Source organism: Dermacentor silvarum, chromosome 1 (genome assembly GCF_013339745.2).
Source record: "Dermacentor silvarum isolate Dsil-2018 chromosome 1, BIME_Dsil_1.4, whole genome shotgun sequence".
In the NCBI taxonomy this organism is placed as follows: domain Eukaryota; kingdom Metazoa; phylum Arthropoda; class Arachnida; order Ixodida; family Ixodidae; genus Dermacentor; species Dermacentor silvarum.
This window is the reverse complement of record NC_051154.1, coordinates 337,171,286-337,199,280: the sequence shown is the minus strand read 5'-3', so window position 1 is coordinate 337,199,280 and position 27,995 is coordinate 337,171,286. Positions and strand designations below refer to the sequence as shown.

General features: G+C 45.7%; 1 long non-coding RNA gene across 1 annotated transcript; it reads left to right on the top strand.

Annotated features, from left to right (window-relative positions):
• Positions 1-269: 269 nt before the first annotated feature.
• On the top strand, positions 270-27,421 carry LOC125942309 (uncharacterized). The gene is made up of 3 exons (XR_007464989.1): positions 270-415; positions 21,679-22,269; positions 27,269-27,421. It is a non-coding gene; the product is annotated as an uncharacterized LOC125942309 (long non-coding RNA).
• The last annotated feature ends 574 nt before the right edge of the window (positions 27,422-27,995 follow it).

The window sequence follows — 27,995 nt, the reverse complement described above, 5'->3', positions numbered from 1 at the left end:
AGACCTCGTAGTCTGTAAACTGCCATGTCAAAACTGACATCACCTGGCTCTTCATTGAAACCATAGCCAACATCAGTGATTGCCCTGTCAGAACCAGCACTACCTGCTTCTTCAGTGGAACGAGAAACAACAGCAGTAGTTGCTGTGTCAGAATTGGCAGCACCAGCATGCTTGTTGAGGCCAGTGATACCAGAACCTTCACCTGTACTGGCCCCTGCATCATCTTCGTTGGACTTAGCGCCGCCAGCACCCCTGTCAAAACTAGTGGTGATGACACCTTCGTTGGAGCTGGTGCAACCGGCAGCTCCATCAGTTCCTGCAAGGCTGATGCAGCAGTCAGAAATAGTGCTGCCACCACCATTGTTGGAACCAGAGCCAAAGCTACCTACATTAACATCAGAGCCAGCATTATTGGGTATGTTTTCCTCTATGTCCTTTCTTAGACAAGGTCTTGGGTGCTGCCACAAGAAAGCATTTTAAAGGTCTACTGCAGTGAAATTTTACTTTTGCTAAATTAGGTTATAATGAGTTGTATATGTCACCGAAGCAATCTTAGCAAAGCCAAAGGGCTGGTAATTGCATAATTTTCTTATCGGTAGTCTCTAAACAGCACCTAAGTAGATGACATGTGCACCCTGTGGTTAGCGGATATGACGCAAGTCCCAGCATGTTGCCTCCAAGATTTTTCCGCGTGCTGTGGGTGGCCGTGGGCACCGGCCAAACTCGAAGGTTATGCCGAGGAGCCACCTGTTCTTGGTCATACATCACTTCTGGCTTCTTTTTTTCAGTTTTTGGTATCAAAAATGGCTATTTCTTTTTTCTTTTTGTGATGCTTCCACTCATATTTAAAATGCAAATTATTGCATGAAGCAAGTTGTCGAACTGACAAAAATACCTGTTCCGGTTTGATGCACTCCAGTTCAGATCCGGTATGGAGAAATTAATATTGTAAACTGTTTACGAGCCCATTCAGCGCAGTAAACTTTATCTTGCCCTATAGCGACTTGCTGCACAGTGCTATCGACTTGTCCACAAGGCACATGTATAAGTTTCGTCTGAAGGAGGAAGAAATATGGGCTCCCTGACAGCTGGGATACTTCTATAGATGTATTTACATGAATATCAATGAATACAGCACCAGCAGGCATACACAAAGACGGCCATATTAGGCAGTGGCGTTGCAAGAGTTTGCGGCAGGTGGTGCGGTGCTTTGCGGGTTCATCCCTGCACCTCGTCTTTCCTGCATTTTCTTTTATGGTCATCCATGCTGAATATGGGCAAAACAGTAGAAATTAATGGGGGTGGTCAAATAGCAAAATTTTCTAATCGAATCGAATACAAATATACGAGAAAAATGATCTTTGAATTTTGAATCGATTATCGAATATATTCCCATTTTCTAGAACAGCAAAATGAAAACTTCGTGAAGTCTATTAAGCAACAAAAGGGTTGTGTACATTATTTGATACATCTGTCTTGTGTACCTGGGTGATGTGGTCATCTTCTCTGAAACGTTCGAGCAGCGTCTTCACCGCCTACGGAGTATGCTAGAAGCCATCCGATTGGCAGACCTCACACTTAAGCTCGAAAAGTGCCACTTTGGTTATGAGGAGCTCAAGTTCCTCGGGCATGTAGTAAGCGCCAAAGGGGTCCGACCCGATCCAGACAAGCTTGCCGTTGTGGCCACATTTCTAGCTGCTGCCGATAAGAAGGCCGTCCGGCGCTTCCTGGGTTTGTACGCCATTTGTGTGGCATAATGAGCAACAGGCAGCTTTTGCTGAATTACGAGAGCGCCTGCAGTCAGCACCCGTTCTTGCACATTTTTGACGATGATGCTGATACTGAGGTGCATACCGATGCCAGTAGCATTGGCCTTGGCGCAGTGCTCGTCCAGCTCCAAGATGGAGTGGAAAGAGTTATAGCGTATGCCAGCCGCTCCCTTTCCCGTGCCGAGGCGAATTATTCGACTACGGAGAAAGAGTGCCTCGCAGTCGTGTGGGCGATCATCAAGTGTGTACCGGTTCGACATCGTGCTTGGGGCGGTTTGCAGGGAAGCGCTGGTCATACCGGTTGATGTGGTGGGAACTGTAGCGTCGACGACTTCTGGGGACAGTCCCCTGATCCTGCGGCTGGCCCGATGCACGGGAGTGTCGACAGGCACTGGATTCGTAGCGCGGATCTTTGGAGGGGTCTGCAACATCCGTGAGGACGCTTACCCTGCACCTCCACTAGTTTGTCACGAGCCTCGAGAAGTAGTCCTGAAGGTTTAATAACCGTAGAGCAGCTGGCTCTTGGAAGACGCAACCGTTGGGGCTGGCTCAAGTAGGGAAGGGGCGCGTGGTCTTCTTCGTTCTCTTGGGCTCGACCCACTCTTGCCCTTGACCCACTACCTACAGGTGGCAATATGTAATGCCATTATGACTAGATGCCGGGCCAAGTGAGGCTTGTAAATGAGAAACAAAGCAAAGTATGATTACATCTGGTGCACATGACTATGAAAATAATGAAAAAAAGAACAGTACTTCTCAGATGCATGTAATAATGTATAGTGCTCGTTGAAAGAGCTAAGGGCAATACTACAGCACCGCACATTATTTTGAACGAATCTTAACAAAATGAAATTTGTCAAGTAATAAACTGCTGTATCTAAATCAAGACAATGAATTCATAGGCTGCCTAAGATGAGGCATGCTCATTCAATGGCTTAACTAATATGCATAAGTGACCTCCTCCGCATGTTGGTTCAGGAACTTGATCATCTGCGCAAAAACTGCAGTCCTGCTAAACCAAAATTATTCAGATGAAATGAGTCTCCATTTGCATCGGTCTCTCTTGCATCGGGGTTGCAACATAATGGGGGGAAGATCAGAGGCACCACCCTATCTCAAGCTTGTTTGATTAGCATTCCCAGCACATGTTTGTGTGACAGGTTACATGTGACAAAGTTGGTTCCTGCGGAGCTCTGGTCCTTTGAAGGCTTGACTTCTACTGCACAGACAATGAAGAGAGTAATCTACACAGAATAACTATATTGTGGTAACCGTCCAGAATGCAGTTGCGTTTCCATTCCACATCATCGGCCACACTTTAATCTAAATACCAATGATGGATTCACAGACATGGTGGAACAATAGCATGTACACTTATGTTGCAACCTTTGTAGTGTCAAAAATTGAGGTGCACAGAAGTTATGGGTTGCACTTACAAAATATTGTTAGATGTCTACTAACTATGTGCATATGTGCTAGCACAACTGTTCCTTCATTGCACCTTTGTGCAGTTGCCACAGAACAAGCCATGCGAGGTGCACCCAGCAGCATGGGTGGGAAGAGTGCTCCTTAAATATTGCTTCCCCTGCATGACTTCCATGGTGAATGCAGTGGCTCTGCAGTACTTAAAAGAGTACCAACCACCATGGGTCTGAGGTTGCAGGTGGCAAGGTTGCAAGTGCCATCACTGCACAAATACTGGAACACCTAAGTGGCCTGCTAATGGCCTTGAATCACAAGACATTGCCCAACAAGTTTAAACTGAGAACACACCGGAATTATTGTAATGCTTTTCATTCCATATATTCCTGCAGAAATACTTAAAAGGGACCTAATATAAAGATATAGTGAGTGCAGTGTTTACTTTCCCCATTCCTTCTCAATACAATGTTTCCTCTCTGATGTGGTGGTGCCGATAGCAATTCCCGGCTTATTACTGCTTTCTATATTCTTTTCAAAAGACACGGTAATCCACCAAAGTTGGCAAACCTGACACAGGTGCCAGAGAGCGACAAATGCACAGTAACAAGGTGGCTGGGACAAACACCACTTCCTCGTTTGCTTAAGGTGAACGTATCATGGCCAGCATCTTCCGTGTAGTTCAGATTCTCCCACCAGACAACGCCACTCATTCATGTTTGGAAAAGGGAAGAAATCTGCTTTTGCCATTGCAGCATGCTCCGGTCTGTCCCTGTTGTGACGTTGCATCAGGTGATCTGCTGTAGTCGAGAAAAAAGTGCCCCCTCCCCTCTTCTTTTGACAGTGGTGCCTGGCACCATTGTGGTTTTGTTGCTGTGGGTGGTGGCCTTATCAGCACTGATACTTTCAAAAATGGCTCGGTCGAGCCTTTCTCTATGTAAAATGATCAGTGCCGCTGATGGTGGCTATACACGTCGTAAGTGGTTCGTCATTGCCGCTTTTGACCTGGCTGTCATGCGAGTGTGGGCCACTGCTTCGAAAATCATCTCAGTAGATGGTCTGCAGACTTCAGTGCTCACTGCCCCGGCGGAACACAACACCTGTAATAATGAAGACAGATTGAACTGAAATGGACGCAACCTTCAGTGACATTGTCAACTAGTTTTGTTTCTTCTTCCTAGAGTGTACTTTTTCTTTATTTTTTTAGCATGCTGCAAAGTACGGGCCCACTAAACGAAGGCTTTAGGCTTGAAATGGTAAATATAGCAATGTGCCTATATAAATAAATAGATAGATAAATACTGGAAAAGGAAGGAAATTGCTACTGACCGCAGTAACTGTCTAGCGCGGTCCGCTGACACCTGAACAGCGGTTAGCGGCACAGAGGGGGGAGGGGTAAAAGAGTAGGGGTAAAAGAGTAGGGGAGAAGTTATTTGAGAGTAAAAAACAACTATTTACAACACGGCGACTAAGTATTCATTTCCACTTGCATGGATGATGAACAAGTGGAAACAAATAAAAGTTTCCAACCACAGGCAATTGTTTCAAAATATCAGGCTCCAGTTCAGTAATTTTCTCAATCTTCGCTCAGGTGCTTATTTATTGGACTTTCCCATTTCATTTGGAACATTTCAGAAAGCCTTGTTTTTCAGGCATTCGCTTTGCCAGACGTCTGTAAATCTTGTTATTTACAGTAACCTTTGTCAGTAATTCACGGAAAACCCGAGGCAGCACCAGGTCTGAAGAGAAGACTGACATCAAAACGTAAGCATGGCACCTAGAGCATAGGACACAGTGGCTGCCTGATCCTGTCTCTACTGTCACCTCCTGCCCCCCCCCCCTCCTCTTCTCTCTACTGACTTGCCATCATGGCCACAAGGGAGACGGGAACGGGTCAATTCTGCACTCCCGTCTGGCAGCACCCTTGTTTTATTGCGTGCCATTCTCGCTGTTTTATGGAAACTCAGTTGTGCCACAAGTTGAGACTATCTGAAAAGCGCCAGCCCCTGTGAAGTGCTCTCTCTCCTCCACCCTCCCCAAGCCCATACCTTTCAAGGTAGTAGTGCAGTGCGCTAGAAAGACATTTTGCTACGGTGTAGATTATTTTATTTTATTTGCATTTTCTGCTCGCCAAGAAAGATTGTCATGCGTGTAATGGCATCATTGGGATCAGACACATGCTCGTGGGATGCCCTGCGACTCTCACCAACCCTGAAGAAGAATGGCTCCATTGGAAGAAGATGCTAGAGAGTTCATCTTTTCAAGATCAGCTACGGGCTGTCCAGAGGGCTCACGATGTCGCTGAAGGGCTGGGCCTAACGGTGCCATCGTGGGAGCGGCCCGCCTCGACTTGAAATAGTCGAGCCTCAGGACTTTTGTAAATAAAAAGTTTTTACACACACACACACCGACGAAAACTTTACCATGACTTTGGCCAGTATATGCTAATTGAAGTTCAAACTGTTCTTTAAGGTCTTTACAAAAGAAAAAATTAAATAAAAAATTGCCCCGTATCTGCGTGCTTCGCTGCAAATGTCGTCGAAAGACAATAGTCTTCTGCCGGCCGTACTACATGAGTGCTGGTCTGATCCACGGCCGCCCGTGATGCTGTTCTAGTACCATTTCCGTCCTGGCATGATAAATGCAAAGGAGGTTTGTTTGAACAGATTTCATTTTACCGCATTATTTCATCAAGCGGCCATTTATGTTTTGCCCTGCCTCAGACAGCGCTTCCTTTATGTTGAATCGGCCGCATCTGGCTGGCATTGATAAAATTGAGGAGGCGCTGCGTGAGACATGGATTCCATCTGGCAATACATCGGGAAACATGAGCTTGTGCAGAGGGTTTCCTTCCTCCATGGCAGAGGGCGCTCGTCGGCGCGCAGTCAGGGAACGTCGTTCGTCGGCGCGCATAGCATGGCATTTTCAGCGCAGCTTAAGAAACTAGGGTCTTTAGAGTTACGTATCTATGTATTTTCTAATAAAGGAGCATACCTCCTAATACTTACCTAGTGATGTTGCGCCTCAGATATGCGTAATATTTACTTTGTGATCGATAACGTTCACAAGTATGAACAGCCGTACCAGTTTAAGTAGTGTGGGCGGTAAGCAAGTGGTCCAACTTTGGCCGGGTGGCTGAATCGGGTGACAGACAGACCAAATTTTCAGCGTTTAAGTTCCCCAAGAAAGACTATCGTCTTTAAAAAAAATGTTTGCAGTCCTGACACCAGAGTGGCTGCAAGCAGTCGAGAGGAGCGAGAGGGGGAGGCAGATTATGTCATGCAACGCAACATGCATACTTGAAGGGCAGACACACATGCACGAAGGCAATACTGACCTTCAGCGAAACACAATGGGAGGCATTTTTTTTTCAGTTGTAGTAAAGCAAAGCCTCTTTGCAATGCACTGAAGAGAATAATTTGTAAGACCAACGCGAATTGCGTCCCTTGAGGAGAATTGAATAATAAAAAAGTGTAAGGGCACTTACTCCGTGAAACTTATGTAAGGGCTACAAATCCAGGTATTGAATGGTGACCTCCGAATGTTAGCTCAGCTTTTGGCAAGAGGCTCTCCAAGAACGCACATGGAAGTGACTGTTCTTGTGCTACACTTTCTTGACATTTCTTCCTTACAGGGTGACTGCTATTGACAGAGCTGCGCTACGTGATGTGCAGAAGCCAAGTGCGCAGTTATAGTGCAGAACTCGATGCATGTTTGTACTTTCACAAGAACATTACACGCGTGCTTATGAAACTTTTGGAATGCTTCAGGGCTGCACAAGATTCCCCAATGTATTGGTATACTGTGCGCATTACTTTCAGCTGTCCATGTAGTAGCCATGTAAAATAATAATTAAACACATAAAGGCCGTTTCACGTGGCACTATTGGGGCGATAAAAATCGTTCTGTCACGTATGTTGCAGAGCGATTTTCGCTGGCAGCTTTCACATCTGTCTTTCGACAGTGTGATTTCCATCGCAGCGACGCCCAAGGTTGCTCCCGGCTCACAAAGTATCAATGCCTGCATCGTTGAATAAAAACAACATGGAAACTAGTCAAATATTACAATTTCATATATATATTTTTTAAATAGAATAGTACACAATTTTTCAGCCTTTAAAAATGTTGATACTTTGCTCCGCTGAGCTTCCAACATGCGGTAAAACAGGAAAGCACCTATTTCGACAGCGCTTGCCGTTACGTCACATTGCTCTGCCCACACCGCGCTGATCGCTACGACTCAGCGGCGGAATGACCAACATGTTAGAATCCTGTCACGGAGAGCCCGCGACGTTGCGGCGGTCGCTGAGCAATGGAATTCGCTGTGTTGCTGTGTGAAAATCGCGCCATGTGAAACGGCCTTTAAACAACACACAGAGGACGACGGGAATGAAAAAATGCATTCAGTGCTAAAGCTCCACCGAGACATCATTATGGTTAGTCCTGACAAGAACGATTTTTTTCTTGCTTTTTTGCTGCTGGTAGAGGTGGTGGATTCCGCCGCAGCTGCCCAGATGGCTGAATAATGCTGGTTATGCCTTTTTCGCCGTCATTATTTGATTCGATTTGTCTTTTGACATTCATTCGTATTCATTGCGGTGTCAAAAGTTACTATTCACACACCCCTATGATATAGACAGCATAGTACACTGGGGTGAGGGGTGGCAACACAATACTCTGCCAAGCAGATGTTGGTGTACGAGCTTGGGAACTAGGAGGAGGCCAGGGCAAGTTCTTTATGCCCTTCAAGAATGCTTCCACAGTCACGTGTGAACAAAAGTGGGCACCCAGGAAATTTTGACAATCTTACTTTATCTGCAGTTCTCCTGGGCACAATGGCACCATAGTCTAACCGGCTGTCTAAATGGCATGCACTCATGATGTACCGTGCACGGTGCTTTCTTTCTTTCCTTTTTCTCATAGTTTTTTCTTCCAGCAGCCACAATTGAGTGGGCTCCTGTAGGAGTACGTTGAAAGCCTGGTTGCAGACACGTGTGCTTGAATGAATGTCGGGTAGATGCAGCGACTGGACTGAGCCAAACACTCAAATCTGGAGAAAGAATTCATTATGTTTTGCCCACTTTGTAATGTTCAGTGGCACCACATTTGACAAATGCTGGAACTGACATGAAACAGCTTGACATAATTTTTTTACGCACATGGCACCACCGCCAAAGAACACCTGTGAGATGTAATATTTATTGGAAATCCTTTATTTCAAGCACTGCTTAGTAAAACTTGTGAGTGCTAGTAATTACAGGACACTGTATGGCTTTACTAATGTGCAACACTCATTGTGAATTAGCATGTACATGAAAAAGAATGTCAGTTTGCATGGACCTGGCCAGCTGGAAAATGAGCTAAAATTAAGTCACTGCTCCTCTGTAGGTTTCCTAATGGACATAAGACAATTTTCCCTTCATAGAATTTTAGAGAAGGGCTTGCTGCTTGATTATTGAAAACTTCAGAGTTTCAGCTCGAATAGTTTTCTCTTCTTCGGGAATGTGGGACCAAGTGTAGCCATAAATTGCCAATTTGAAGTAATAGTAACTAATGAACTAATCGTCAGAACCTAAAACAACTTCACACGCATAAGTACACTGTAGCCTAGAATATGACTAAAAATTGTTGTTCTGCATTGGAAAGGAAAAAACATATTCATTCTTTAACATTTATTGTTTTGCCCATTTTTATTGGAGTCTATATAAATTTTTATTTGCTTTACAAGCAATATCTCTTCATAGAAACATTGTATGACATATCATCTAAAGGCACAACAAACTGCATTTTATGTTGAATAGTTTTACCGTAAACACGGTAAAACTAAGGCTAGTACAGCAAAAACCCAATTTTTTGCACCTACTGTTTTGATTGCCGTCGTGTAACGCTTCACGCTAGGTGGTACTGCTACGGGTCATTCGAAAGCGCAGAACGTAAGCTTTCTAATACGGTATGGTTCACATCTATCCAATGCGCACAGAAAGCACAGTGCGTCCACAAACAATGTCTAAAATGCGGAGCGCGTGCCGCTGGAGTGGGACTGCCACCTTAAAGATTAGAGTGGTGTGCATGTGTGTGGCAGTTTTTACTTGGGAGTAACCAGGGTATTGAAGCAAAACTGAATCGGAACGTCAATTTTTTTCAGTTCGGAGAAAAACTGAAAAGAAAAATTGACGGCTTTCGGTTCAGGTTGGCCACCTTTTCTGGAGCTATCGATCCAAGCATTTGTCTGCACTTGTGACTCAAACATGCTACCTCATGTGTAAATACACATCGTATTCCCATAATTTGAAAAGTAGTATGACTGTTTGCATGGTTTTCAGCATATTGCATCAGGGGGCAGACTGGGTGTTGTGTTAACATGGCAATATTTGCATCACATCCAATGTGCAGACTCTCCACACTGGAATGCATGCAAAGTACCTGAGACAATGGAGCACATATGCTTATGGGTCTGTTTTTTTTACCCGCTCTGGTTGCTTAGTGGCTATGGTTGCGGGATCGAATCCCAGCCACGGCGGCCGCATTTCGATGAGGGTGAAATGTGAAAGCACCTGTGTACTTAGATTTAGGTGCACGCTAAAGAACCACAGGTGGTCAAAATTATTCCAGAGTCTGCACTACAGCGTGCCTTATAAACAGATTGTGGTTTTGGCACGTAAAACACCATAATTTTTCTTTTTACTTGTGGCTCTTTGTTAGTGCCAGTTAACAACAGGCCGCTCAGTGAAAAAGTGTTACTGGGCCATTGACCCGACATATCAATGAAGCAGCCATCAAGGCTCTCTTAGAATATCTAGTTAATGCAGGCATAGATCCAAAGCTCTAAATGGGCCCTTCAAACATTAAAGTGTGTATAATTGCATCCTACTGTCTGTCCTCATCATTACTCCTCAGATCCCTATTTTTTGTTCTTTTTCCCCGTGAGCAGAGTAGCAGGTAGGAGGACACTGTTTCCTCAAAATATTCTCATCTCTCTCTCTCTCCCTCAAAGCTTTGCTTTACATTGATTCCAGCATTGATGTATCTTCTTGAAGACTGCGCAGATAAATACGGGACAACGTAAAAAATTTGAGAAGGACAGGTGCAGACTTGCAACTGAATTTATTGAAAGGGAACACCAAATATATAGGCCGTACCAACCTGCCCAGCTGTCCATACTTTTGATGTTGGATCGGCATTATTCTTTTGTAACTATGGGCAGCCTGAAGAACAAACAACAGGCGTAATCTTTCACTGCAGTTAAGCAATGTTGAGTTTTCGTACACAATAAATTTGTGCTGTTTTCCTGTATATATTATTCAGCTATGCAGATGAATTTGAACTGCTTTGAACCAATTTGAACCAATATTTTTCATATGGAGTTAAACAGAACGGAACTGTTTTTGGCGAAACGAAAACTGAAACAAAAAAAGTTTCCGTTCGATACTCTGGGTGTAACTCGCAATCATGAAAAATCGCCCAATGTCTGATGTCTATGGGCTGTCGCATGGTTATGCGATATCATAGGCAGAAAATTATAGAGTAAGGCCTTGAAAGTCGCAGGGAAGAGTGAGTGATCTTGTATGCAAGATTGTGGGCTCCCTGCTGCAGGCAGCAGAGTAATATTTGGCTCACATGTTCATGGCAGGGTTTTCTACAGATTGCAAGCATTTTCTTACCGTGTTCAAAACGTGTTACAGAGCCTCTTTATTGAAAAATGGGTTTATTTGTGCTCACCCTCTGGCGACACCTGATTCCAGGCAACACGGGATGCCAAGGCCCTTTGCTTCAAATGCAGAATGGGCAGCCCTTGCACATTGTCACAGTAGGAATGCTGTCTGTTGCTGTGCCACATACACACATAAAGCCAACAGACAACGAAGCCAAGGAAAGCATCGGGGAAATTAAGTGTAGTTGAAATTGGAATGTAGAAAATAATGAAGAAAAGGGAAAGGAAAGTGGAGGAAAAGATAACTTGTCGCCAGCGGGAGCCGAACCCGCAACCTCCGCATTACGCGTGCGTTGCACTACTGCATTGCACAATTGGTAGTGCAACGCATGCGTATTGCGGAGGTTGCGGGTTCGGCTCCCCCGGCGACAAGTTATCTTTTCGTCCACTTTCATTTCCCTTTACTTCATTATTTTCTACATTCCAATTTCAACTACACTTAATTTCCCCGATGCTGTCCTTGGCTTCGTTGTCTGTTGGCTTTATGTGGTTATGACTAATAAAATCGAGTTCCTCGGTACCCATTATTCTTTCGTATTTCATTACGAGGGTCTCGAATCTGGCAGCCTTGATGTCATTAAGTAGCATGCGAGGGTTTATTAGCCACGTGCCTGCTCTCCCAAGATCACGTGTACTGTGACGCCATCGGGCTAAAAAGGATGTTCCACATCCGCCCACCATGGTTCTGAGTGGCGCTGGCTAACATTCCTAGGGCTAGATCTAGTAAACATAAATACCCAAGTTAGTGGACGAATTGATGGCCGTCGCTGTAGCACAATTGGTAGTGCAACGCACGCGTAATGCGGAGGTTGTGGGTTTGGCTCCCGCCGGCGACAAGTTATCTTTTTGTCCACTTTCATTTCCCTTTTCTTCATTATTTTCTACATTCCAATTTCAACTACACTTAATTTCCCCGATGCTTTCCTTGGCTTTGTTGTCTGTTGGCTTTATGTGGTTATGACTAATAAAATCGAGCCACTCGGTTCCCATTCTTCTTTCGTGTGCCACATACAGTGCCATAACTTTGCTGCGCTCAACAAGAACCCGCCGTAGTTGCTTAGTGGCTATGGTGTTGGGCTGCTAAGCACGAGGTCGTGGGATCAAATCCCGGCCATGGCAGCCGCATTTCAATGGAGGCGAAATGCAAAAATACCCGTGTACTTACATTTAACTGCACGTTAAAGAACCCCAGATAGTCCGTATTATTCTGGAGTTCTCCACTGCGGCGTGCTTCATAATCAGATCGTGGTTTTGGCACTTAAAACCCCATAATTTTTTGTGCTCAACAAGAAGCGCAAGGCTCAATTTCCAGCAACAGAGTTTCTGTATAAACTGCATATTTAACCAAGCTGGCCGGATGGGTAGGGAAGAGGAGCAGGAGGCAAAGATTAAGCGAATGCCTGTGCAAGTGGCTATGAAGCATGTCAGCATCCCCGCAAGTTGCATTGCTGGGAAGTAAGGGGAGGGCCTTCATTGGTGGCTATCTGCTTCTATTGGGGAAACAGGGGATACAGGTTTATATAGAGTGACTCTTCCAGCCAGGACTAAGACGAGAATGGGGCCATCTTGCACAGATTGCGTTCCTGCACCAGAATGTGCGAAACAATATCTGCTCTGTAGTCCTGGTAATGATAAGTAAAATTGTGCCAAACTGCGTCATAGCTACACTGGAGAGGAGAGGTAACTTGGCAAACTGGTCTCGTTTCATGGTAGCACTAATACTACTTGTGTTGTCACTTGCCTTTTTCCTTGCCTCCTCATTGTTTCTGCTTTTAGTGTTAAAATGTGCCAAAACTAGCACCTCGGTGTATGGTCACATCGTCACTGCTAACCCTAACAAAGATTAACCTGTGATAGCTTTTCTACAAGAAAGCTGGTGTTATAAACACTTGCACAGCAAAATTTCGGACACTGAGTAGATCTCTTATGGTGCCAGAAAGTTGTAATTCTTTACCTCATACAGAAGCAAGAATTAATATTGTCGCGGGCGAAACAACACAGACAGCCAGAAGTCCACGTCTTTACCGGAACCAGACCAAAAGAAAAATGTTTTCTTCTTCTTAGAACCCCCAAGCGTGTACTTGCCACAGCAGATAGCTCATATGTGACAACATGTGCCATTACCCCCTCTCCTAAAGAAGCATTGTCTCGATGCTGTAATGAGGGTAAAAAATATATAAAAAATGAGGGTTACGATATAAATGAAAGAAATGTGTCGTAACGCGAAATAACAATATGCTGCTTGAAAGAAGGAACAAAAGTAAAAAAAAACACAGGACACAACGGAAATGAACAAAAAAAAACAAAAAGAACGACGCTAAGTCGTCTATGTAGTATAGTCACTCGACGGTCGAGTCACGGCACGAAAAATATGGTTTTAGTCTTGAAACATGAACCACTTCAGTTTGAGGAAGCCGACGGGGATTTGTTGGGGTGCCTTCTGGAAGGAACTCGTAGGTAACGTCATTGAGTCGCCTTACAATCTTGTAGGGACCAAAGTAGCGATGCAGCAACTTCTCTGACCGGCCGAGCTGTCGGATGGGGGTCCACACCCACACTTCATCGCCAGGATTGTAGGCAACCTCTCGGTGGCGAAGGTTGTAGCGGCGTGCATCTGCGGTTTGGCGACACTGAATACGGCATCATGCGAGTTGACGGGCCTCCTCGGCGCGCTGGGCGAACATGGCCGCGGCCGTGTTAAACATTCCCAAGTTGTCGGGAAGGAGCATGGCGTCGAGCATCGTGGTGACTTCTCGACCGTGCACTAAGCGAAAAGGTGTGAAGCCTGTACTTTCTTGAATTGCGGTATTGTACGCAAAAGTGACGTAAGGAAGGATATCGTCCCAGTTCTTGTGGTCAACCTTCGTCTGGTTAACCTTCATCGTTGTAGCGAAACAATCTCGAAAAGAATCAAGTACGTCCAGAATCCTTTCTTGTTGTTCTGATGATAGGCTCTGGTTCACATCGAGGGTGCTCACTAACGCCTTGGCAGAATGGTCACACGGTGAAAGAGCAGCTAATACTGGCGGCCCGTTGACGTCGGCAATTTCCGCAAAGTATGCAATCGCGGTGCGTCTTGTAAGATGTCGATATTCCTCACTGAAGTTCGTGACCAGCAGGTGAGCCTGTCTGTTTCGAGGCTGAATAACTCCTCTGGCAACGCATATTTGTTGTGCAAGGAGGAAAGACAAATTTGCCTCTGCAATTAAAGCGTGGGGAATGTCCTGCTCACATTCACACCGACACAGAGGCTGCTGCGAGGGGGCAGAGTCACGGATTCATCGGACACACGTAGCGCGGTCTTCGGTAATTGGGTGATGTCAGCTTCAGAAGAAAAAGGGTCCTCGAATTACACCAGCAACTCACGTAAGTCAATGATTGCGCCGTATTCACAAAGAAAGTCCATTCCAAGGATTATTGGGCGAGAGCACACAGGTAATACGAGGAAAGACCCCGTGAACGTCGACACACGGATTCGAATACGTGCTGTGCACATACCACTTGGCATCACCAGATGGCCACCTGCCCTGCGTAACTGGGGTCCTTGCCATGGCTTGGTGACTTTCCTCAATTTAGATGCCAGTGCGCCGCTCATAACTGAATAATCGGCACCGGTGTCGACGAGGGCAGTGACAGCATGATTATCAACAACTACGGCGATGTCGGCAGAAATAATTTTAGTACTGTCGGAAAATAAAGCAAAACTGGAACGATCATCATCGGGTCCTTGCGTCGAGGGAGGTTCTTGGAATGTTCGTTGGAAAGCGACATCACCCCCAGAAGTCGCAGTTCCTAGTTTCCTCTGTGGCGACTTGGTGAGCGGTTCCTTAGGGGAGCGTAAGACGACAAGGGCAAGCTAGGTGAAATGGTCCGGCGAGGGGATGGTGATCGCGATTGGCGGCGCTGAACAGTCGATGGAATTCGCTGGCCCGTCAGATACACTTCGATTTCGCGGGGACGCTCACCGTAACGTGGGCACTGCGCGCTGGGATGGAAGCCGCGGAGATCTAGCTGGCGGTACTGGCAGTCGCGGTACACGTGACCCGCTTTGCCACAGTGGTAGCATAGTGGACGTCCGACGAGCGCCATACACTTAGTAGCGCTCTGTCTTGCGTGATCAGGTCGTCAATACGTAGGTGCGCTCGGGTACCTTGAGCCGGGTAGCGGATGCAAAGAGGTGTCCGGGAACAGATGTGTAGCCCAGTGGCGCACCAACGGGAGGGGGGGGGGGTTTCGGGGGTTGTAACCCCCCCCCCCTTTTGTTTAACCCCTTTTCTTTCCTTGCACATTTGAGTAGTGCAACTAAGATGTAAGACGCGCAATTGTCTGCACACTCGCAAAAAGTGCATTGTTTGACAATTTCCCATCACGAAAGTGAAATTAGTGCTGGTTAGATGGTATTGGCAAACTGTCAACCCCCCCCCCCCTGGCAGAGATCCTGGGTGCGCTACTGGTGTAGCCTGGTCCACTGTACGCATGACGGGATCTGTAGATGGTGGTGCAGGAGCCCTCAATGCCGCCACATATTTTAGCACAGGGACCTCAGGTCTTCGTGGTGCGAGTGGTTGCACCGCCTGTCTGATTTCACTCCGGATGATGTCTGCAAGTGCTGTAATAGGTGGTTGGGGACCCACTGGGGCCACTGCTTGGAGTTGCCGCAGTTTGTCACGCACAACGCTTCGTATGAAGTCTGCGATGGCCTGCTTCTCGCTGTCAGACCCAAGAGAGCACGCAGTAGCCGTGATGTCGTGGCGTTCGTACTGTGACGACCACTGTTGGAGAGTACGCTCCATCGTGGTTGCCTCACTCACGAACTGGGCCACAGTTGCTGGTGGATCGTGTACGAGTCCAGCGAAAAGCTGCTCCTTGACTCCATGCATTAAATGTCGCTCCTTCTTTTCCTCGGGCATTACAGGGTCTGCGCGTCTGAAAAGACGAAGCATGTCCTCGACAAACATTGAGACTGCGAGGCCCGCGCTGACCTCGATCACATTATCTGGGCATGCCCGAAAGCTACACCCACCAACACTCACCGCACTAACACTACACACATCATAACTACGGCCGAGCAGTGGGAGACTTTTCTGCTCAGCTTGGACCCAGAAGAGCAGCTCTGGGCCGTCCAGATGGCCGAAGACGCCGCCAGAAAACAAGGGCTGGCCGCCGTCTGAGGAAGGGGAGGCCTGGGGGTTAATCTCCCAACCCCCGCCGCCCCCAGACCCCATCATGGACAAAATAAAGTTTTATCTCTCTCTCTCTCTCTCTCGTTCGGCCATTGGTTCCTAGAAGAGATGGCTTGTTCAGCTCTATCCTTTTTTTCGGCATTGCAGTATACATCGCGGAGCTGTCCGCTATACTCTTGCCATGTCGCAAAAGAACCCTTATGGTTCTCATACCACGACTTCGCAGAGTCTTCTAGCGCGAAGTAAACTCTCCGCAGCTTGTGAACATCATCCCACTCGTTGATGCTGGCAACCTGATCGAAGTGGTCCAGCCAGTTGTGAACATCTTCAAAAGTGTCTCCATGGAACGGTCTGGGTGTCTGTGGCGCATGAAAAACATGCGGGCGAGAATACTGGGCATTGTGGGTTTGGCTCGCCTGGTTTGTAGTGGCCGTTGACATTGTGATTTCCTCTCTCGATGACAAGGGAACAAATTCAGGTGGTAGTCTTTGCAGGCAGCGGCTGCTTTTTGCTGTGAGAGCTGTGGCTGTCTGTAAGGTGCTAGGAGTGACGGCGGAAACTTGGGAGCGGAGGTGCATTTACCCAGCACCTCCACCAATAATGTCGTGGGCAAAACAACAGACAGAGCCAGAAGTCCACGTAGATGTAAATGTAGAGCCTTGGAGTTAGTGGCACATACCCACTCTGGAGGATTGGCCAAGAACCGGGTAGTTCGAATTAACAATGAGAAAGGAAATTTATGAAATAATGCAAACATACATTTGGGAATATATACGCATATGAGAATGAATAATTAGAATATATCACAAGATGAATAGAATAAAGGAATAAATGAAGAATAAAAATAAGAAATAAACAGCTAGTCATCAAATTTGTAAAAATATTTCGGAACCCTAAGCCCTGATTTTGTCATTTAAATCTTTCTGACCCTGCAATGTAATCCTGGATGGCATTGACAACCTTCCTGTCGCTGTGCCCAAGGGTAAAGGCCCCCAATGATAGTAAATTGTCAACATTTAATTCTAATCCAAGAAGGCGGAACGGTGTTTCTAAGGTTCTTTTTCGCAATTCAGAATATCTTTGACAGACAATGAGAAAATGATCTAATGTTTCATGTTGTCCACAATAGGGAGGGACAGTTAGGTGAGGGAACCAGACCAGCTCTGTGTAGGTAAAAATATAAAAATGGAATTCTGCAGCGTAGTCTAGTGATTGCGACTTCAAGTGATCGCGTTTGACAGAGTTTGCTATTCCAATAATGCGACAAATGCTGAAAATCTGAGAAATTTGTTAAAGAAGGGGCGTGAAATTCACGCAGTGCCATTTTTCTGCGAAATCTAGCCCCTATGATGAAAGCTGAAACCGGTAGGATTTGAATTACCGGGCCATTCAGGGACGGTTTTGCCAACAAATCTGCCATTTCATTTAGAAATAGGCCCTTATGCCCTGGTACCCACACCAATCTAATCAAAGCTAAGTGAGAGGGCACTAACGATCTGAAAGCTCGCAAAACCGGGGAATTATCGGAAGCTGTGAGGAAGGAGCACAGAGATAAAGAATCCGTCAGGACCACTGTGGAACGTGTTGATGTGTTGAGTTTACGGAGGGCTAGAACGACAGCTAAAAATTCCGCTAGAAAGATAGGTACAAAGTCTGGGAGGCAAAAAGAGAACAAGCAATCAAGAATAGGAGAAAATATTCCAATTCCACACTTTTCTTCATGTTGGGACACGTCTTTACCGGAACCAGACCAAAAGAAAAACATTCTCTTCTTCGAACCCCCAAGCGTGTACGTGCCACAGCAGATGGCTCGTATGTGACGGCATGTGCCAATATGGAGCTGGCGTCTTATACAGTGCCACGGTTGTTCAACACTGTGGTTATCTGGGAAACACTGTGGCTGCTGTTTTCTGCATCCTGAGTGCACTTTCAACTGCAAGGAAATTTTGGACCACATAAAAAGCCTAGTTTCAGATAGTCTAGATATAGAGGTGCCTTTGCGTGTTGTTTTTGATACCGAAGCTGAAAAAAGAAAATGCTGCCATTACTGCTCACCCGAAATTATGCATGACCTAGAACGCGTGACTCCTCAGCATGACCTTCGAGATTAGGCTGCGCCAGCAACTGCCTGTGGCAGGCTGCAAAAATTTTGAAGGGGTTGTGCTGGGACTTGCGTCATAGCCACTAACCACCAGGTGCACGTGTTGTCGGCTTTGCTACTGTTTAGAGGCTGCTAATAAAAAACATAAACCAGCCCTGCAGCTTTGCCAAGATTGCTTCGGTGGTATACAGGGTGCTCCAGTTACAAGTAGCGAATGTTTTAAAAACGACGGAGTGGCTCAAACCAACTCAGTAGTATTGAGGATCGCGTGCCCTAGTCTACGGTATATATATTTTTTTCGTTGTGCAAAGTCAATTAATTAGTATAAACTAATTGCCTAACTTTTGAAATATTGGCTTCATCAAGAAAGTGCCAATTGGAAAGTTGTAGATAACATTTAAAAATTGCCGACTGAAGTGTTTGCAACTAAGTATCATTGATGAAGCTTCTTGTAATTGCCTTTAAAGGAAGCCCATGAAATACAAGAACAAGCACGTGATCGCACCACTATTTCAGCGCCCCCAGACAACCGATCAGTAAAGGACATTGTTTGCATGCTTTTTTCGAGACTCATTCGCGTGCCCTGTCGTGATCGGGCGCACAGAGCGATTGGTGGTGATGATGGTGTGTCGCACTTCGACATGACCTGGCATAAACATATCATTCACTCAACTTGTGGGTGAAGGCCGAACAAGCAAGGCAAGAAAATAAAAAGAAAAGAAGCTCGGGCTTGATTAAATGTTGACTGCAGAACTGTTTAATCGGGAAGGAAAATGCATTTGTCATGTTCTTCTTTTCGTTCGCGATCATATCTTACTAGCGAGAGTTGGCGTGTACCTTGTGACCACCTAAAGCGCCAAGCCCGTCCCGGAACTGCTGTACAGATACACGTATTTCATTTCTTGATCAATCGTCTGGGAGCGCTGAAATAGTGGTGCTATCACGTGGTTGTTCTTGTATTTCGTGGGCTTTTTTTAACGGCAATTACAAGAAGCCCCATCAATGTTAGTTGCGAACACTCCAGTCGGCCATTTTTAAATATGATCTACAACTTTCATATTGGCACTTCCTTGGTGAAACCAATATTTAAAAAGTTAGGCAATTAGTTTACCAAGCACTCTAACATAACCAAGCTCTGAAATTACCAAGCTCTGACATTGCGTGACCACTTCAGAAATGGTGCGCGGATTCCTGGTCAAAAGCATCTGGAATGCGCCGTCATCGATGCCTTTGAGGATGTGCTGAAGTTTTTCAGCTTTGGGCATGGCGGTGTTGACACGTTTACAAAGGTCCACGACTTCTGCTGTGCACGGGCTCGCAAGCCCTGTTCAACGCGTCAACCAAACACTTGAGTGAAAGATGTCTTGAAAGTTGACCATGTCGGGATGTCGACTTCGTGGTTACGGAAACAGAGTTTGGCAATGCCAGTAAGATAAAATATGACGTTGGTGAACTTCACGGCGTCGTCCCACTTGTTATGCGCGCTCACCCGTTCATACGACGTAAACCAGTCTTCCACAATGGTGTCATCTGTACCGCTAATGACCTTCGGATCATGTTGCCGCAGAACCTCGGTGCATATGATGGACTAGGGCGCAGGCGCCGGTGCGTCTGTGTTGTCGGTCATGATGGGCGAAGTTCCAGGGTGCAAGCGACGGGCAAATTCCACCAACCTCCCCCAATTGAGAAGATTTATTTACAGTTATTACAGTTACAGAAATTCCTTTACAGTTGGCCTTTAATACTACAGAATCACGGCTACACATAATCATCTCTGTGTAGTCAAACAGCCTCCCTTGAATTTAGTTTTATTGTTATTCATTATGTTTAAGTTCATTGTAAGGATTTTTCAGGTTGACACAAATGTTTTTCCTTTTAACACCGCAATCATTTTGAGTGACTCGCAAACGGCATGTAGAAACTTACAAAAAGGCTGAATCTCTGCCGCAGATGTGAAAATTCTAAAAGAGCTATCAAGATGCCAAGAACTACCCGAAGCCTGCATCGTATAGACCCCAGGCCACGAACACCTGGCAGGAAATGAAGCAGCACATGCTGTCTCCCGAGAGCATACCAGCCGGGATTTCCTGCCGCACGGGATCCGGAAATCGACGAGGGTGGACGAAATTCCCATCAACTACGCCATAATACAGCAACATTACCGACTCGAAAGAAGAGAATATCCTTTACCACATCCAAAATTAAGCAAGCAAGAAGCCACCACCCTCCGCAGACTACAAATAAATACATATGTCCATGGAATTATCATGCCCTGGATGCATCCCACTAAATTCTCATACCTATGCCGATATTGTGATGTACCAGACACCCTACAACACATGGTGTTGGTGTGCCCACATCGCGAGAAAAAGTCAAGACGATGGCTCAGAAACCATACAAGCCACCGAAGAAACGTAGGAGGCAATGTTAACGGCACAGAGCCTGGAGGATCAACGAAGTGTGGTGGACCGAGCCCGGGCTGCGGCATTAGCCAATGGCTTTCTGGACCCAGAGAGCCGCCCACCTAGGGCAAAGAAAGAACACTTTCTCGCTGTGTCTAGCAATAAACGTTCATTCCTCCTCCTCCTTTAACACTTTCTTTAAATTTATATCTCATGAATGAACAAGGCATTGCCATTTTATTTTATGAAGCCTCTATTAGAAATAGCCACATGAAATAAGTATGCAGAATGCCTCACTGTACCATTTGTTTGTCCATCATTTTGATAGTGCCCACACTTGGCAACATTTTATGCGCATGCCAATGCACTTCGCAACATGGATGTAAGTTTCGGCTAGCACACATTGACAGCTGAATCTTTAACATGGCTTGATCAATCGAACAGCTATCAGAATTGAAGCACACTGATTGGGATTTAGTAACAGTGTTGTAAATGTGACATTTGGTGTGTTCCCCCGCATGGTTCATGCACGCTGGTGATTGCATAAAAACATCTTCATGAAGACTGTCATGTTTTCATCTTTGCTCATTTCTACATTAGCTATTAGCAGAATGTGTTACTGGGAATTGACCACCGATTTGTATCGCATGAACTGCACAAAGTGCACTGTCACTATGCTGTGTAGGCCTTTAGGTTATATTATTCAGCAGTAGCATGAACATTTCGAATGTGAAAGTGTATTGTATTCTCTGTGTTTAAGGTACATATTTTTCCAGGCGCCATCACATTACCGAAACACTTAAGGAACTTGGCACTACTTGGCCTGGCTGACAAAATGTGGTGTCATGGGTAGCTTGTTCCTCTGTGTGGGCTTGTGGTGTGGCTGCTGGAAGAAAACAACTGCTACGCTGAGTGTGCGAGAAGAACCTGTTGCAAACTGTTCTTAGGGACACTTGTGATGTTGTGTGCCACTGCTTTTTGGGAAATCTGAAAGACAATTGGAATGTTTCTACTTTCTTTGTCAACATAGCACTCTTACACCATGCTAGGTAAGGTAATACGTATGGTAATTTTGTGGTCTTTCATCTTTCAGGCTTAAATTGGCTCGCCAATCATTCCAAGAGCTCGCATGTTGTTGGCACAACAAATAATAAGCCCCTGCAAAGATCCAGTGGCCTTGAACAGCAATTGTGTGTGCAACAATTGAGGAGAGGCAAGCTGGTAGGGAGCAGGAGAGATGCAACACTGGAGAAGCTAGTGTTGTTACACGGCTGAGTGGAAAGCAATCAGCCGGACCACATATGAAGGCCTTGACAGATAAGAGCAATGTTCGACATGAGAAGTTGGCACTGGAAGGAGAACCACCCTTGGAGGCAATGCAGAAGGTGGCTGTGGACGTGGGCTTGTCACTTCGCCCTGTGCTGGAGCAACAGTTATCTCTCAAGGAAGAACCGCCAGTGCATGACGAGGGAAGCTTGGACCAATCCAGTGTTTATCTCAAAGAAGACAGCAGGAACAACAAGAGCTGGTATTTGTGGTAGAAGGGCTGCCAAAGAGGAAGCAGTGGTTGGCCAGGAAGAGACAGTCACCTCCATCAGCAACTGACAGAAAGTGTGCACTGCATGGCGAGGACCAGCAATTGATGACACCAAAGCTGAAGCAGGCAGGCCATGAGCAGGAACAGGTGGGCCATTAGAATGTCTTACTTTTGTGATTTAAGGTGAAGGTATCACTGTTGCCATCTTGCGTGTAGTTCAGATTCTTCCACCAGGCGAAGCCGCTCAGTTACGTTTGAAAAAAAGCGAAAAAAAATCTGCTCTTTGCTGTCGCAGCATGCCCTGGTCTGGCCCTCTTACGACGCTGCAACAGGTGATCCGCTGAGTTGAGGAAAAGTCCCCCTTTGCCTTTTTTTCATGAGAAGTTGTGCCTCGCACCATTGATCTTTAGTTGCTGCATGTGGTGGCTTTCTCCCCACTGATACTTTCAACAGTGGCTCGGTCGAACCTTGTAAAATGGTCAGTGCTGATGATGGTGGCTATTAGTGGTTCGTCACTGCCGCTTTTGACGTGGCTGTCATGTGAATGCGGGCCGCTACTTTGAAAGCCGTCCTGGCAGATGGCCTGCAGACCATTGCTCACTGGTCTGCAGGCCATTGATCAGGTTGATCAAGGGCCTGCAGGCAGGCCATTGGATTAACCTGCCAGCATAGTAGCAGGCAGGTTGATGGTCAACTAGTTTGCTGCCTCTGCCTAGTGTGTATTATTTTAGCATTTTCAAAGTACAGGCCAACTAAACGAAGGTTCTAGGCTTGAAATGGTCATTGTTGCTTTGTTCCTATAAAGATAAATAAAGAAAAGGCAAGGAAATTGCTACGGACCGCAGTAACCGTCTAGCGCAGTCTGCTGACGCCTGAACAGCGGTCAGCAGTGGAGGAGAGGTGGCGGTAAAAGTGTAGGGGTAAAGGTTAGTATAGAGTAACAGCGAAATATTTACAACAGAGCGACTAAGTAAAAAGAAAAAAAGAAGACCGCTTGTGGAGTGATTTCCTCGAGAAAGTTTGTCACCGGCCCCGCACACCGGCACTGTTAGGTCATGTGGAACAGCCGGGTGTCGAGGCCCTACTGTTCAAAGAAATAGCAGTGCTTTTGTAAGCTACCCCTGTCCACGTGCATAGAAATTAGAGTTGTGGGCACGGCTGACACCAGTTTTGTTTCGACCGAATGTGCAGCTTGACCTGATTCCCATTTCCTGATCAGAAGCCCCCCAGCAAGCTCGCTAACAATACACAGAGCCCCTATTGCGTGCCTTGCAGAGCGTCAAAAAGGGTGCTTTTTACATACATGCGCAATGCAAAGGCTTTGGAGTGTAGCCAACTAAAGCACTATTAGCCTCATGTATCCCAAAACAGGTGTCTTTTTTTCGCACCATTTGCAAACTGCATGAACATGAATAGGGGAATGGAATGGGCTGGCAAACAAATGTTCCTAAGGCATCGGCCATGTTCCTAGGGCATCGGCCATGTTTTGGTGCCAGAGTGCCGGTTCCTGCAATTTCCGAAGCTATGCAGCGTTGATTTGAGCTTAGTATATCAGATGGAGCAATTTCCAAAGCTATGCAGTGTTCATTTGAGCTTAGTACATCAGATGGAGACCACTTGCAGGAACGCCGACTGATGATAGCTCCGCCTGTCGTGGAAGAGTTCAAATCTTCACCTTCTGCGATACAGTAGAGCGGCAAGTTGGGCTAGTTGGTGGATGTTCATCTTGTGAAAGGGGGATACTGTGCTATAAAAACAGGGGCAACAGAAATATAAATGGACAGGATGTGCGCATACTCACGACTGAATTTTATTGGGTGAAAGACGACATATATGCAATGAACAAAAAACACCTCATCATGCTCAGTGGCCATCCAAAACACTGCTGTCACATTCTTGCAACCAGAAATTGCACCTCACAATCAGAGAGTACCATGGAAGGATCACTAAAACATACACGTTTTTTTTATACGCCTCGAACCTTTTGTTCATTGTATTCATTGTATATATGTCATGTCATTCTATATGTCAATCTCCAGTAACCGAAATACAAGCTGGTTGCAACAGTTCATGACGGTACTGACAGCACTCGTGTTCTTTAATCCGGCCGTGTCTGCGGTTGCGCTACCCTCATGTACAAAACTGCCTGTCACTTCAGGACCCATTCTAGTGAGAACGAATGTTTCCAACCACAGGCAATTGTTTTGAAATTTGAAGCTCCAGTTACGTTCAGTCATTTTTCTCGTTGCTCACCGAGGTGCATATTTATTGTTCTTTTCAATAAAAAAAAATATCATGTGGTATACTTCGGAAAACCTTGTTTTTTCAGGCGTTCGCTTTGCCAGGCGTCTGAAAACCTTGTTACGTGCACCAACTTTTGTCAGTAATTCGCGTTAAACACGAGACAGCACTTAGTCCGAAGACCAGAATGCCATCGGAACGTGGACGGGGCACCTGGGCCGTAGGACAGAGTAGTTCCATGATCCTGTCCCAACTATGAAGCAGTTGCACAGAACGTTTGCTTTATGAAATTCACACGCGCTCACCACTGCTAGCGCTCATCGCGCCAGTGTTATGATTACGATGGCCATCGCAAGCACTTGCGCACAGCCTTGCGCATGGCCCCCAGGAGTTGTCCGTGTTTCGCCGACAGCCGTTTTCGTGACACAGGCATCCAATACCAAGTCCTCACATTAGCCTACAGAATACGATCACATGATCTGCACAAGCAGGGACTGCATGAACAGATTATTTGCTAAAAGTACTTTTTCTAATAGTCGTCGATCTATATAGTGTAAATTGTGCACGTGTTGTCTGCCTTTTTCGCGCTGTCCATGCTTTCCTTTATCTCTCTCTCTCTCAACTTTTTACTGGTGAATTCGGAGACCTTCGAGCGCATGTGTCACTGTATTCTGTTCTGTTGTGCACACTGTTTTGCCTGCAATGGTGGAAAAGCTTCGCAAAAAGAAATGGCAGAAAACTGCTCGATCGGCTGCCATGCACCGCCACAAGCAAACTGCAGTCACTGCAGTGATTTTCAAGGGTACGATGATAACTCGAAAAAGAAAGTGGGGGTGGGACCACTATGCGAGTGCAATGATTATGTGGATAAATACGATATATCTTTCAACGAGAAAAACACCTACTGGAAATCATCTGTTTCAAAACTTCACTGGATGTCGGAACACGTGAGATTTAACTAGTAGCGCGCGGCTTGGAATGCAGTAGGTCATGCACCCATCAGCATTTTTCACTGCAGTCTGCAAGGCTCGCTCATTGTTTGCTGCTAATCCTGTCGTTCAACCGGCGTCGCGTACAATATAGTCAAACACAGTACCCTGCCACACACATCGCACCTCGTGACGTGGAGAAAGCAAGTTTCCAGATATCGTCGTATGAGCCTTCAAAATAGAGGAGGCAAGGGAAATTTGCAATTCTCCTTGGCACAACTGTATGGTTATAGTAATGTGCAAAAATTTTTGTGAATTAGCGTGTACATGAAAAAGAATGTTGGTTTCCATGGACCTGGCAAGCAGATAAATTAACTAAATTCACTACTCCCCTGTAGATTTCCTAATTAATATACGCCACTTTTCTCTTCATAGAATCCGAGATAAGGGCTTGCTGCTTGATTATTGAAAATTTCAGTTTCAGCTAGAATAGTTTTGTCCCGTCGTCGGTAATGCGTGACCAAGTATAGTCATAAATTGCCAATTTGAAGTAATAATAACTCACGAACTGTTCATCAGGACACAAAACAACTTCGCATAGATGATAAGTACACTGTAGCCTAGAAAACCGCTAAATATTGTTGTCCTGAGTTTAAAAGAAAAAAAGATTCATTCATAAACTTTTGTAGTTTTGCCCATGTTTATCGGCGCCTATATAAATTTCTAATTGCTTTACACGCAATTTCTCTTCATAGAAACATTGGATAAAATTTCATTTAAGGACACAGCAAATTTCATTTTGTTATGTTGAACAGTTTAGCCGGAAGCGCAGTACAATAGAGGCTAGTACAGCAAAAACGCCGTTTCTTGCTCCCACTGTTTTGAGTGCTGTCAAGTAATGCTTCAGGCTAGGCAGTAATACTAGGTGTCATTGGAAAGTGCAGAAAGTAAGCTTTCTAACGCAATAAAGTTTACATTTATCCAATGAGCGCAGGAAGCACAGTGTGGCCACAAACAATGATTAAATGCTGAGCGCATGCCGCCGGAGTGGGACCACCACCTTAAAGCATACCAATGTTTGTATGTACGTGTACATAATTTTGAAGCTATACATTCGACAGAATTACGCATTTGGCTAGGACACTTAAGAATTTAGGAGCAACTCCAGTCAAAAAGTTGATTTATTAAACCAGATCTTTCTGAGCCGACTCAGCACCTTCCTCGCAGGGTGAACGATGGATGGTGGCAGGGTGCACCTTTTAAAAGTCCTTCATAATAGGAAGAGGTAGGTGGATACAAAGTTTTGTTGGGGATGGTAATGTTTCCTTGCATCCTTGACTGATGGGGAAGACGAAGGGGGCCAAAGGGAGGCATGTGGACCAGGTTGTGGTGGTGTCGGCGCTGGCGACAGGAGGCTGTTGTGTTCTGTTGTGGTGTCTTCTCCTATTCATAGCAATGCGCATGCCATTGACACATGCAGTGGGGAGGTTGCCCTTCCAGTGGTTTACACTGTGTGTCATGTTCGGTACATGCCATGACTCTAGAAATGGCCTTTTTTGAGGGGATTTGTCTCTTTCTGTAGGATATGAGTTTCATAGAACGCAATCTTGTGGTTGGCACCATCTGAATATTTGTGATGGCACTGCCTACTCGAGAGAAGGTCCTGACATAGTTCTTGTGTTTGATTCATTCGTGTAGGCTTTTCGTTTCTTCAGTGTAAGTAGCTGAACAGTCAGTGCAATTGATCTTGTCACATTGTCCACTTAAAACACTTATCACATTGTCCGGGTAAAAAAATAATTTATATTCAGACTCATTTAGCGTTGCCTTATGTAAATTATCTATCCAGTTGTTCATAATCTTGTTTGCACATAGGAATAGTTAATTTCAATAGTTATATTTTAAGTTGCCTGTCTTTCAAGCTCTCTTGGCTGCATAACTAGATCATGTGTTGCTATGCATGCTCCATGGGATAGCCACGAGACAGCCAGAAGCGTCTGGTTGAAGGGCAGGATCACGCACCCACGAGCAAGAAGCCCTGGCTCGGCAAGTGCCAGCTGCGTGAGCTCTTCTCATCCAGCTGAGAAGAGGACGAAGCTTCGGCAGAAGAGGAAAGTGCATACACCGCATTTCTTTCCAGTGCTGAGCACACAGCCTTGAGCAGAATAGCATCTGGCAAACTGCGCGCCTCAAAGGCAGCGCACACAGCAATGTCCAAGTTGTCATGGCTCACAATGTAACCTGAGGTGCGACCAGGAGTGGTGGCCTCCTTTGTGTGCAACGTGAAACGCGATGGACTCGTGTATGCTGCTCTCCTCTACCTAGGCCGCTAGGTCACAGGGCCCAAAGTCACAGGGCCCAAAGGACCTAGTGACAGGAGTGCTTTAGTGTATTGAAAGTTGTTAATTGATGCGGACGGTGGCTGCAGTTTTCTGGAATAAAGCTCTGCACTGGAAGGGAACAATGATAGATTTTGATATTCTATTAAATGTCTTACCCTGAATGAATGCTTCAATAGTCATCATCATCAGCCTATATTTATGTCCGCTGCAGAACGAAGGCCTCTGCCTGCGGTCTCCAATTACTCCTGTCTTGCGTTAGCTGATTCCAAATTGCGCCTGCAAATTTCTAAACGTCATCTATAGTATGGTATGATAGTATGAACTTCAATAGTATTAATTGGCAAAGGCCAACCAAGGACAC